General features: G+C 47.4%; 1 long non-coding RNA gene across 2 annotated transcripts in view; it reads right to left on the reverse strand.

The window, feature by feature from the left end:
• The window catches only part of LOC138566918 (uncharacterized), an 88827-nt gene that overhangs the window by 70354 nt on the left and 4960 nt on the right, over positions 1-13513 (reverse strand). The window contains exons 3-4 of one of the 2 annotated variants that reach the window (XR_011302062.1): positions 12240-12311; positions 1641-3293 (exon numbers count right to left, since the gene is read on the reverse strand). This is a non-coding gene — a long non-coding RNA (uncharacterized lncRNA). Of the gene's footprint in view, positions 1-1640; positions 3294-12239; positions 12312-13513 lie in introns of those variants that run through there. The other variant, XR_011302061.1, reaches the window with a different exon arrangement.

The following is a 13513-nucleotide window of genomic DNA, read 5'->3' on the forward strand; positions in this document are numbered from 1 at the left end:
AACCGTTAGCTCTTCCAATTTCCCCAATACCACATTCAACAGCAATGTATTATTTTTGACATCTGCTTTTAACCCTTCACCATAATGCCTAAAATAAAAATTTTGCATAAATAAAAAAAAATAATCGATATCTCCATCAGAGTTTCATCCGATGGGACCTTCCAACGTAGGTTGGTCCCAGGAGTAGACAGAGGGTCTACGAAGTGAGGGGATGCACAAAAGAAAGAACAATTCGAGTCCCGATTCTTTATATCACTGTAATCAGAGGTTAAGTCATGTGTAGCTAGGTTCAACAAATTTAGGTTCAACAAATCAGAGGACTCTCAAAGCGAGATTTGGGCATCTCTATTTGAAAAAGGAGCGGTGTCAGAATATTCGATTTGTAGTTTTATGCTAATTGGTTCCTCCCCCTTTGATATATTTTTGGATAATTCTATTGGAAAAGAAGGTGGTAATCAATTTACTCCCATGATCTGTGTTCTTAGTCAGACCCTTTGAAGCACCTTGGGACGTTGACCTCACCCTACTGTCCCCAGCCATCATTGTCAACATAGCAACCACACCTTTCTCCACCATTGGTGAAGGTGGCAGAGGAATATTGGCCGCCTTCAACATTTCCTTGTTATGTGCTGGTTTTCCACTCCGCAAATTCATCCAGGGGAAAGGAGATAAACCAAAACAGGCCGGTGTATGAGTGTATGAAAATCTTGCAACCCACACGTTATCAGAACAAATATAAAAACACAAGTTTAAATACACACTAACAACTCGACGGCTCCCAGTGACCAAACACAGTCATCGTCCCAAATCACGCCAATTAGATGTGGAAACAATTAGTTTAAAGGTTCACAGCCCAGTGCAGTTTAGCGGAATGGGTCCAAGGCACCAGGCCTGTTGTCACCGTCCAAAATGACCCCAATTGGAGGTAAAACAGTTAGTTTGAAGGTTCACAGCCAATCATAGTTTAGCTGAACGGCTCCAAGGCATCAGGCCCGCAGTCACTGTCCAGAATCAACCCAATTAACAGTCAGTTTAAATGTTTACAGCCCTGTATGGTTTAGTTGAACGTCCCCAAGGCGACTCTTCCACAGTCACCATCTGAAATTCGCAGCTCGAACGTCACAGAATCAATCTGGACTTAATCATCGAAACCTAGGAACCGGGGGAGGCTCTCAAAAATCTTCCCACTGGGGGTCTCTTTAAATGTATAACCACCGCAATGTGACTAAGTTGTCTACAGTCAATAATGGTGGCAGGTTATATAGAATACCTTATCTCAGTGCGCCAGTCTGTCGGGCGGTAAACGTCTTCTCCCGACATCCTCCCGCGGACCAAAGCAGACCACTTGGCTCCACTTATCCGATCCGCGTTCCGTGGGGTCCGAGGTTTCTAAAGAGGTTGCTGGAGAGCTACAGGTAGTGGCCACGCCCCCAATCCCCTACCAGTGAAAATACACTGTCAAATCAACACGTAGACCACAGCAGACCACTTGGCTCCACTTATATGTATTATTGCCGCACAGAACATTTGAGTGAATTTGAATATAAATACTTATGTGAGGGGAAGGGAAACCTGGGAGTTTCAAATCAGCTGTGGAGATGTAAGGAACGCATGGGGCAACAGTAAAGACAAACACATGATCACAGTTCAGGGTGTTTATTAAACTGTATGCAAGTTGGAAAAACGCCTAATCTAAACCTAAATCTAAGATGGAAACAAACGTCGACCATCAAATTAAAATAAGGCAGTCCTAGTGGCGTTGTGTCAAATAAAAGGGGCCTATACTAAGAAACCTATTGCCAAACCTTACAGCGAATACAAAAAGGGTGTGGGATAGTTTTCAAGAAAAGAAAGAAGTGCTCATACATAATATATGTCAGGATGCGGTAGCTTGGGTCTCCGTTCCCCATGTTTTAAGCACAGGGTAGGGTGGGATCTTGGAGCACAGCACAGTCTCGAGCTCTCCCAGCACAAGACAACAGCTCTGTTTCAGCTTATCAGGAGTCTCGATGGCCAAGTCTCTTTTGCCTTCACCAAAGTCTCTTGCCTTCGAGGGTCAGCACAATAACAAACACAAAGTTACTTTTTTAGGTGACCCTACACCAATCGTTTTCCACAAATCAAGTATTCTTTTCACTGGTTTTGGGTGATGACTTTCACTCCGGGATCTCCCTCTCCCAGACGCAAATCTCTAGAACATTCTTTCAGTATCAGGGCCTTCGTGGCTCGGTCTCCTGATTTCGAGGGCCTGATAGGTTTACAAAGATGACTAACAAACACAAATCTATGTTCTACGTATTTCAGGTGTGATGGCTTCACCACTGGGTACCCCGCTTCCTGGCACAGGCCCCTTGTTGCTTTCAGCCTCCCTCGACTGGGTTCACTATGGCTTACCTCTTGGGTGATGGCTTCACCCCTTGGTCCCCTCTTCCGGGCGCAGACCCCTCTTTGCTTTCACTCACAAACCTTAATGTCTCGAGTTCCAGTGGACATCCCTCTGCCGGGTTTACAGTTAACACAGTTTCTTGCAACTTTAGACTTTGCCCCTTCCTTGTCAGCATCCCTCTTCAGTGTTCACTCTTGCCAACTTCACATTCACTTTCAACTGTTAGCGGGATTCACTTTCTTTACTTTCTCATGTGGCGGGATTCACTTCCCTTGTTTTCTTATAGTTCTTAGGTCAAAGGCGTCCGACTGTACAGGGATTTTGCTTGACCTACTGTATGACCACTTGGACCTATTTTAGCAGCTCTCCTATGGACTCCTGGTATCTGTAGTTTTACTCAGACGGGGATCGACCAGAGTCTCCACAGAGTTAGCACCCATGTGGTGCAGGTTCCCTCTGCAGCTGGTCTCCCCTTTAACACTTTTACAGTTCTTTGTACTTGGTTCAACTTACCACTTGCGACTTTCATTCAACACAGCCAGGATCTTATCAGCTTTCCTCTTGACTCACCGGCTGTGATGAACCGCTTGGCTTTCCTCGTAACTGGAGTCAAGGACGGTACCACAGTAGCAGGGATTTCCCTTGCTCCTTCCTATCATCGTTGACATGTTCTGTGTACCGTTGACAACTGTTGCAGCACACTTGGGCTATTGTCCTCGGTCTTACGCTTCCATATAAGGATGTTTTGCTGATCTGCATCGAAAAGGACAAGGTTGTGTTGTCTCTCCTTATCAGCCTCTCGATATTCGCCGCCTTTCTCCTCCTCTTGAACTGCCGGACTTGGATAGTGGTCTCGTGGTGCGGTCTGCCTTGCTCATACTGTACTCTCTTGTTCCACCCTTTATCCCTGTGGGGAAAGTAAATGGCTGTCAGGTGTGTGTGATTCTGATTAATTGCCTGACTCTCCCTGACCCTTGTGTCAGGTAAACAGCTTTATGAATCAGTCTGGAATTACAACCCTCATATTAGAGGGGATTTGAAACTAGGAAAATGGGACTACCTAGGATTGTGAAATGAACAAGAGGGATTGTGGGAACTGTAGTATTTTGCCTGAGCAGGTTGGGAGTGCACGAAATAATAATCAGAGGGACGGAACAGAAAATGACTGGGAGTATTCGGGTAGGGTGTAGGGAAGAAGGGAGCCGGAGATGTATAATCTTCGGGTGCAAGCGGGTTGGAGGTTTTAGGGGATTGGCTCTGGACAGAGGGATCTTTTGATCCGGTGGTATACCCTACAAAAGCCTCAGAGATTTTGTTTGTCCCTGCTTTTCCCTTGGTACAATACTGCGTCTCCCTTGGGTTATTAACTAGAGTACAACCTCGGGTTCCCCCTTCCTGGTGAGTCTTTCTCGCTCTCTCACCCCTAGAGTTTGGATCAGAGTGGATCAGCCCATCATTGGCCACTTGAATAAGGGGTCCGTTATGCGAGATACCTTAAGGTATTTCACAGAGAGAACCTGAAGAAAACAGGGATGCATAGCGTCCGATGCTGAGAGGAAGCTGGAGTGTGAATCCAAGTGTGTGACACTCAGGAAATGTTAAGGTGGGGAAAAGCCGAAATACTGGCACAGTATCCGAAGAGCGATCGAGTAAGAAGTGGTGGCGTGACCGAACACCCCTGTGGACCAATCGAAGGCACTACAGAGCATGCCGTGTGAAAGAATCGAGCTGAGAAGCCAACATGACATCCAATGAAGAAGGTCCCGTCCTGACCAAAGTCCCAGTGACGTTATCCCCGAAATACGAAGGTAACGAGCAGAGTGGAGGACACGGGTCTGGAACCGAAGATCACGCATTGGAAGTGCATAAGAAAAGTCAGAATTATTACTGGAAGGCTCCTACTAATCCCAGTCAGAGTGAACAATCGGACTTACAAGAAGAAAGGGAGTAGTTTCTTACCTGTAACTCCATTTCTTCAGCTTTGGCATCTTTCATGGATTCACATGCTGTGAATATTTCCCGTCGTCAGGCTGGGAAACCTCTGTAACTTTAACCCAACGTTTTCCTATGGAAAACTTTGACACCTTAGTGTCCTATCGATGTCCTTTTTGGGTGCTTTAGGCTACACCAATAGGACGTCCAGTATAAATAGGCCCGCCCCCGCGGCTTCCCTTCAGATTTTAACCTCCAAAGTAGAGGAAATCCGAATCAAGGTTTGCCGGCAGGGGGAGGCTGGCGGGCGCATGTGAATCCATGAAAGATACCAACACTGTAGAAATGGAGTTACAGGTAAGAAACTACTCCCTTCTCCAGCATTGGATCTTTCATGGATTCACATGCTGTGAATAGATTACATAGCAGTATGAGCAACCAATGGAGGTGCACGACAGGCAAACCAACCCCATCCCCCTCAACCCTGAACATAAAGAATAACATCCAACAACATGCATGATAAGAGAACCAGTAAGTGAGAGGAAAACGCAAACCCCGGAGGCTGCATGGCTTAGGCATTGAAGGACCGCCCATCCCATCTGCACATGTTGCCGACCCCGACAGTAGTGTCTGGTGAAGGTATGTGGCACCACCCAAGAAGCCGCCTGGCAAATGTCAGTGAGCGGGATTCCAGCCCAGAACGCCACCGCCGCGGACCTTGTAGAAAGGGCCTTAGGATTGCCCCTCAAAGGCTTGCCAGCCTTTCCGTGACAAAATGACATCATGGAGGAGACCCAACGGGAAAGTCCTTGCTTGGAAACGGATCGTCCCTTGCTGGAGGGACCAAACGCCACAAACAGCTGTTTCGACTGCCTAAAGTCCTGAGAACGGGCCAGATAAAACTTCAGCGTCCACTTAACGTCCAGGGAATCCAGGGCCCCTTCCGCCTTAGCGAAGGACGAGGGCAAGGCAATTGTAACGTGTTTGTGAAACGCTGAAGGCACTTTAGGTATGAAGTGCGGATTAGTAGACAGTAGAACCTTTTGTCTCTCATGAATTGCAGGTATAGCGGGTCAATAACCAGCACTTGAAGCTCTGAAATCCTTCTGGCAGATGCGAGTGCCACTAGAAATACGACTTTTCATGAGAGGAACTTCAAGGACGCCGTCGACATTGGGCTCAAACGGCGGTTTCATGAGAGCAGCGAGAACCACATTGAGACTCCATACCGGAGCAAACCTTTTCTCTGGGGGAAATGTCCAAAAATGTCCTTTCAGAAAATGCTTAACCAATCTGTCACTAAAACAGGAGTAGCATGGCACTGTCTGGTGAATCTGGAAATTGCAGTTAAATGTACCTTGACTGAAGACAACGCCAGACCCCCCCCCTGCGCCAGATGCAGCAGGCATGGGAGAACCCAGGCCAGTGAATCATCCAATGGCCGCACGTCCGGCTGCCGTTCGCACCAGGCCCAGAATCTCACCCATTTTCTACTTTAAGAGATATTGGTGGAAGGTACCCTTGCCGCATCCAGGATCCGACGACACTCCTGTGAGATACCTAGATGACCGAACTCGGAGTTGTCAGGAGCCACGCAGCCAGGCTGAGGGACGCTGGATCGTGATGCCACACTCTGCCTTTGCCCTGCGACAGCAGATCCCGTTCTGCCCCCAGACGAAGCGGCTCTTCCACCACTAGATGGAGATCTGAGAACCACGTCTGCCTGGGCCAGAATAGGGCGACTAAGATCACTTTGCATGGGAATTTGTGCACCCACTGGATTGTCCGCCGAACCAGTGGAAACGGAGGGAACGCATACCCGAAGAGGCCCGTCCACAGGAACACGTCTCCCTTTGACTCTGGATGAGCCACTCTGCTGGCAAACAATGGGCACTGCCTGTTCTCTGGCGTGGCAAAGAAGTTGAGGGGGGACTAGGGGGAACCCTCACTTCCTGAAGATCTTTGTCACCTGCTCTTTCTTCAGCGTCCACTGCAACTGCTCCCCATCTCTGCTGAGAGAGTCTGCCTGCACATTCTTGACCCCCGGCAGATGGTAAGCTGTAATGTGAATTCCCCGAGCAATGGCCCAATGCCACACCTCCTGAGCCTCTCTCGACATTTGCCCCCCCCCCTGCTTCCTCAAATAGAACATTGTGGTGGTATTGTCCGGGTGGTATTGTCCGTCAACACTAGAACCACTGCGCCTTGGATGCGAGGTAGAAAGGATATTAGGGCACAGTGCACCGTTCTCAACTCCAGTATGATGTGCAATAATGTCTCCTGCGGAGACCACAAGGCCCTGGACCTACGACTGGTCGAGGTGCGCCCCCCAACCCACCTGGGAGGCGTCCGCCACTATTGTGAACTGAAAGTTGGGCTCCAGCAGGGGGCTTCCACCAGTCCCCGGGAGAGGACCACAAGCGACAATTCAGGATAAGCAGAATGCAGGACGCCATGGAACCCAGCAGCGACATGTAACTGCGGACCGAGACCACAGTTCCTTGGCCCCATTCGGCCGCTCTGGACTGCAACTTAACCACTCTCTCGTCCGAAGGCTTCTCCAGATTGTCCTGTGTGAGAAACTGAGCACCGAGAAAAACCAACTCCCTGGATGGCGTCAGAAAGGATTTTGAAAAGTTGACTGCGAACCCCAGCTGTTGTAACAAATTATGGACACCTGGAGAGACCCCAATGCCCTTTCCGGTGACCACCCCTGTACCAACCAGTCGTCCAGATACAGTTATACATGATGCCCCAGCCCCCCCTTGCAGAGGAAGGCAGCGACTGGGGCTAGGCATTTTGTGAACGCTCTGGCAGCAGACTTCAGTCCAAACGAGAGGACATGGAACTGGTAATGATCTTCCCCAACCAGAAAGTGCAGGAACTGGTGATCGTTTGGCCTCATCGGGATATGGAAGTAAGCGTCCTCCAAATCCAACGATGCCAGGAACTCTCCCGGCTGCACCGCCCGGATCACATCCTGCAGCATAAGCATCTTGAACTTCAGGTGTTGTAGATTTTTGTTCAACAGCCGAAGATTCAGAATAGGCATCCACTTTCCATTGGGCTTTTTGATGACAAAATACCGGGAGTACACCCCCTGACACCTTTCCGACACTGGGATTGGTTCCGTCGCCCCCTTTCGCCAACATGAGTTCTACTTCCTGCCGCAAGACAGGCAGGTGCGGCTGTACCACATGCACCGGTGGAATTGGGATGCCAAAACTCTGAGTTGCTGAGACATACCGTATCCAGTACCCAGCGGTCGTAGTAATAAGATTCCACTCATCGGCATGTCGCAACACTCTGCCCCCAAGTTGACTGCCTGCATGGCAGTCATTGGTGAGACTTAGACTGCCGTCCCTTAACAGTTGAGGCGTCAGGACCCTTCTTACGCTGCGCCCGATAGTCCTTGCCTTTCTGCACCGACTGGAATGAGTGCCTGAAGCCTTGGGAAGAATAACTGGTGCGACTAACCATGGTTGAGAGAAGCGGCAAATCTGGCATTAACAGAGGCCCCTCGAAACACCCGAAAGGGGCAAAAAGAACGGCCCATTTGCAGTGCCCCCTGTGACTTCGTTGTCTCAGTGTCTTTCTTCATTCCCTTTAGTGCCTCATCGATTTCTTCGCCAAGGAGCTGCTCCTCCTCACAGGGCATATCCACTACTTTATGCTGGACCTCTGGTCGGAAGTCAGTGCAGAGCAGCCACGCCTGCCTCTGGAGAACACCACCATTATTTGCTTGAAGCCCGACTCCGCCAAGTCCAATGCAATGGTGATGCTGTGGTTGGAGGCCTCCTCCCCCTCTCGAACCAGCAGTATGGCCTCTTTGCGCTGTTGCTCCAGGAGATGGTCCAAGAGAGGGGCCAACCAGTGCCACATTTCCCTGTCATACCTGCCCATAATGGCCAAGGGATTTGCCACCTTGACTGTCGTACCGCTCACTGTGAGGACTTTCTTCCTGAAAGCATCTGGCCTCACTGTCTGGGGGCGTAACACAATTGTGCTGGCTACCCAGCTTCCGACTAGCCGCCGCCAAAACCACTGACTCTGGCGTGGGCTGAGAAATGAGGCACCATGGGGTCGATTCTGGCACCTTCAATTTCTTCTCCATAAGCCCCTTCATGGCTGGTTCGGAAAAGGGATGGCGCATCATGTGCAGGCCCTCCTACCACACATGGTCCAAAAAGGGGACTGAGAAGACTGCCTTCCGTCGCTTCCCCATGTGATCAAAGAAAAACCGGCTCAGGAGCAAGTCCAAATTCTTGGCACGCCATTGCCATCATAGCGTGAAATGCCCAAATATCATCCGGCGGAGATGGCTGAGCTGGGCAACTAGGCGGTTCCACCTCCGGGTCTGTATCCCAGGTATCGTCTCTCCTGGGCGACTAGGACACCATCAACAGCGTGTCACGAGGCCCGCTCTCCGGATCCAAATCGACCAGCTCCCCTTCCTCTGGATGACTCTGTGGGAGGCCTAACCCCAACGGCAGCCACACCAGAGGCGAATTCCTGGGGAGACTCGTGCAAGGGGCCTCAACAGGCACACTACTTACCACTGAATCCACCGGGCTCGGAGCCGCTGAAGTCTTGCATCCAAATGTCCCAACAGCGACTGAAGCATATTTAACACCTGCATGGACAGCAGAGTGTGGGTTCACCAACGGGTACAGTGGTGCCCCAGCCCCAACCCCACTAGACGCAGACAGACCTGCCTCCCGCAGACCCAACGCCGACGGATGGAAACCTGGTTCATGCTCCTCCTTCAGACCAGAGGACACTGAATATGGAGCCAGATCCTGTTGAAGAACGTCCACTGGGAGAAACGGCCCGAAGCCAGCCCCAGACTGCCACGGATCTCCCGTCAGCAACAAACCACCATCAGCCTCCAGCTGCGTCGACGACAGCAATTGCGGCCCACTGATAGTCACGGCCGTAGACAGAGCCGATGAAACCCCAGTGGAACCTCCGTTGAACTCCGGAATGGTGTTTCTGACGAGTCCCAGCTGGAACAGGACCTATACCTGTCAGACGAGTGCTTCGAATGGGCCACAGATGACATTATGGCCGAAGTACGAAAAGCACGTGTAGAACACGAAGAGTAGACACAAGGTGATCCCAACGGTTTGGAGATGGTTGAAATATGAAGGGAAGCCGCAGGGGTGGGGGCATTTATACCAGATGTCCTATTGGTGTAGCCTAAAGCACCCAAAAAAGGATGTCGATAGGACACAAAGGTGTTAAAGTTTTCCATAGGAAAAATGCTAAGTTAAAGTTACTGAGGTTTTCCAGCCGGATGACGGGAAATATTCACAGCATGTGAATCCATGAAAGATCCAATGCTGGAGAAGAGAGGAATACAACTGGAACACTCACACTTGTCCCAGGCAATACAAAGTGACATAAGTGAATACAGAGAAGGAGAATCATTATTGGAATAACCTCATTAGTCCCAGTCAACAGAAGGATTGGGCATGGAGTAAAGAGAAAGTCTTGCTAAGAAGGAAGGAACAGAAGTATCCCAAGGGAAAAGGGAAATAAAAATAAATAAGACCACAAGAGAGGAGAATAAAAAGGAAAGAGACCGAGTGAGTAAAAGACAGTTGAAAAGTTAAAGAACCCAGTATCTGAACGATATAACTTGTAGTTACTAAGAACTACCTATGAATACTCTATTGAAGTGAACTTGGTGAGAACCCAGCTCTTGGGAGAAGGGAGTCATTTGTCCGTGCTTTAGTTGTTTTTGTAGTTGTAGGGTCGGGTTAGATTAGATTGGGCAGTGGACTGATCTTTCTTTTGGACTCACTGACAAATTACCAGCACACTAGTTAGTTTTTGTTAGGTAGGGACACTGCATAGTATAGGGAAAGTTAGGAAGGTTCACTTTTCTTTTAATGAAGAATAACCTGGTAGATCATAGTCCATGTCCTTCTTCTGACCCGCCACAATGTCTACGATAATGCCATGTTGAAATGCAATAGGGGTGCTTTTCCTTTCTTGCAAACATATTGAATCTTCCTTCTTTACATCATGTAGACAAAATTAACAGTTTATTACTATACTTCATTGTTTAAATCTCCTCTTAACATGCATGGTTCAAAATTGCCAGAATCAGGGATTTAGTGCCCGGTTCTAGCCGAGGGCAGCCTGGTTAGCTTCACATCACCTGGAGCTACCTTGGTTCCTCAGGGCAACTGGAGCCCTACAAACAATGTTAAGTCTGCGTTATATGGAATCTGTATTAAGTTGCAATAGGATAGGAGAAACAGAGAGATCATTTAAAGAATAAGAATAATAAAATCATACATACGTTTCTATTGTGCGTGTCGTGTGGAAGTTAGATTAGCAATTTGCTATGTACTAGCTCCTTGTTACCCAGTAATAACGTCAAGCTTACTGGGCAATGTCAGATACCCAGGAGCTGCTCTTAGCTCCTGCTCAACAAATCCTTATTGCGAACCCTGAACATGTATGGGTTAGGTACATTTAATACGGCCACAAACAGACCGCATCCATGCATTAGATGGTTTCAAATACATAAAATCCCAAACTGTTGGCAGTGGCTACGCTTTTCTCAAGCTTTCTCCTGTTGTGAATTTTAGGAGGGTGCTGAAGGATATGAGATACCCAACCCTTCAACTTGTACTGGCCATCCACCTACCTGCACCAAATACATCCTTCTACACCACCACCTTGATTCAACTATAAGCTCCATCCCAATTAATCCTTCCTACACTGCCCTACGCCTCATACCTTCTCCACTGAACTATAAGCTCAGTCTCACTCCATGCCTCTTACACTGCCCTGTGTGAGAATATGTACTTCCGGTATTAGGTAAAATACCAGTACAGAGGGATGTCATGAATATACTTCAGGGATCGAAACTGAGATGTGATGAGCAGGAGTTAAAAGCAGCTCCTTGGTATTGGGCATCACCCGGTAGGCAGGAGCGACATCCAGAGACCCAGTGCTATTACACACTGCACTGTGAATCTAACATTCACATGAGATGCAATCATTACATTTTAATCCATGATGTATGTTCCATTCTGCTTTAAATGTGCCTTTGATGTGTCCTTTGATCACATTTATCCATATTATAACTATGGGAATTTTACTCTGTGCATGTGGGATAATCTATAAAGATTAGGACACATCTAGAAGACATTTCAAGCATAAGGAGCTATACAGAATGGATATCATTCTATGTGGAAGTAAGATTTGTTTAACGCTATGTATTGGCTCCTCATTCCTCAGTGGGGACTCCAGGTGAGTGGTTACTGCTGGATACCCTGGAGCTGCTTGTAGCGCCTACTTATCCAATCTTAATTTTGAGCCTTAATTACATATGCTTATATGTCGCCAGTTGGCTTGGGGAGTCATAGGTAGCTCCTAGTAACTGTTGGCTTCAAGCTAACCAGGCTCTCCTTAGCTAGTAGCAGGAGCTAAATAGCTCCCAGCAATTTCGAACCCTGATACTTTCTGACCCAAGAAAAGTCTATGCATACAAAGCAATTTCTTTCAATTGTGTGAAAAGGCAACCAGTCGGTACAATACTGGCACCTTTCCTCGCCAATCTCAATTACCGGCCATGGACAAATTCGGAGTAAGTTATTCATGGTCAACTAGCGGAAGTGGTTCTGTTCCACTTATTTAGATATGTTGTATATTCTGGACAGTGCAAGTTTCCAGCCTCACCAAAGCACTGTGTCGCACCCTGGACCCAATAATTTTAGTATTTCTGCCCCAACCTCCCATCCACCAATCCACAGCAGTTCTTTGGCTGGCTTCAGAAGCAGGGAACAATATGAAAGCTTGCTCAATCGTTCAACAGGAGCCGATGGCCCCCAGAGAATGGACCTAGAAGCAAGTAGTAGGTTTTTGCTTCCCAGGTCTACTTACCACCATCTCCACTACTCACCTTGCCCTTTCAATGGTAGTCGAACATAATGGTGGTGCGCATTCTGCTGGTTCCAAACACGCTCCTACAACACTTTGAATGAAAAAAAAAATCATTAATCGGAGAAAGAATTCAATGTCAGCAGTCCCACCCAAACATAACTATGCTGCTTAAGGTATGAATTATTAATCGCACTGTCCCCATCTAACAGGATGTCATTATTTCACTTGTTTTTTTACGGTCTATTCTGTACAATATTCTTTTTTTACTACAAGGAGACATTGTCCAAAACAATTTCTATGACAGCATATATAAATCAGAGTCTAATTGGAAAACCCCTATTTAGAGAGGGACAGAGAAACAAAAATGCCTGGAGAGCGAGTTTCCTTTACAGCCCTCAAAGGATAAACTGATCATCGCCATTGAAGGGTAAGTTAATATAAACTTACTGCTGAGCAAGGAAATTCAAAAAGCAGCTGAAACTTTCTGTGAAGTCCTTGAAAATGTGTTATACCATTATAGACAAGAGGAATACGGGTACCAAAATGCAAAGAAGTGCAAGCTTAAATGAGGAGTCTAATCCCGGCATGGGATCTCTGTAAACCTCACCTATTACAAACATAGCAGAAAATGCAATTTATACGATAAACTGCACATAAAATTAAACCAGTGATGCCTCTTGATTCCACACTGCTCCCCAGGACACAGATATCGTCAAGCAATCAATGATTGAAGCTCATCCATCGCTACCCTACCCTGTACGCATTATTTGTGGGTCTTTTAGGTTTTTCAATTTTTTTCCAAATGTTCACACTAAGGCATTATTAATTACTTCAGCCTAAAGCCAGACAGACAGACAGACAGACACACACACACACCTAGTACTGTCTCCATCAAAACACATTCGTTTTGTAAAGCAGTTGATAGAATCACCAAAAAATATTTAATTGAGCAAGACCATGGTTCAGTAGATTCACATTATACGGTCTACTGAAAAAAAATAGAAAGCCAGTTGCGCAAAACACTCAAATTCGTTTCATTGCTACCTATTCAATTAAGTGGAATTGTGCTTTACTTAGGCCTGAAAGACATAAGAGGGCTTTTGCAACAACACTGGGGCCTTGAATTCCTCAATCACCAACTGTTTTGTTATGAGAAGGATGCAACCAGTATCTTGTTTTTGATACACATGCCTGTTCTGGACAACAGGAATGAACTAATAGTTGGTTTGACTCATAAGCGTGAATGTTGATGGACACATTGCCATCAGAAAGCCTCATACATCTCCTGTTAGC

The sequence above is a fragment of the Ambystoma mexicanum genome, chromosome 2p (assembly GCF_040938575.1).
Source record: "Ambystoma mexicanum isolate Mex_15411 chromosome 2p, UKY_AmexF1_1, whole genome shotgun sequence".
NCBI lineage: Eukaryota > Metazoa > Chordata > Amphibia > Caudata > Ambystomatidae > Ambystoma > Ambystoma mexicanum.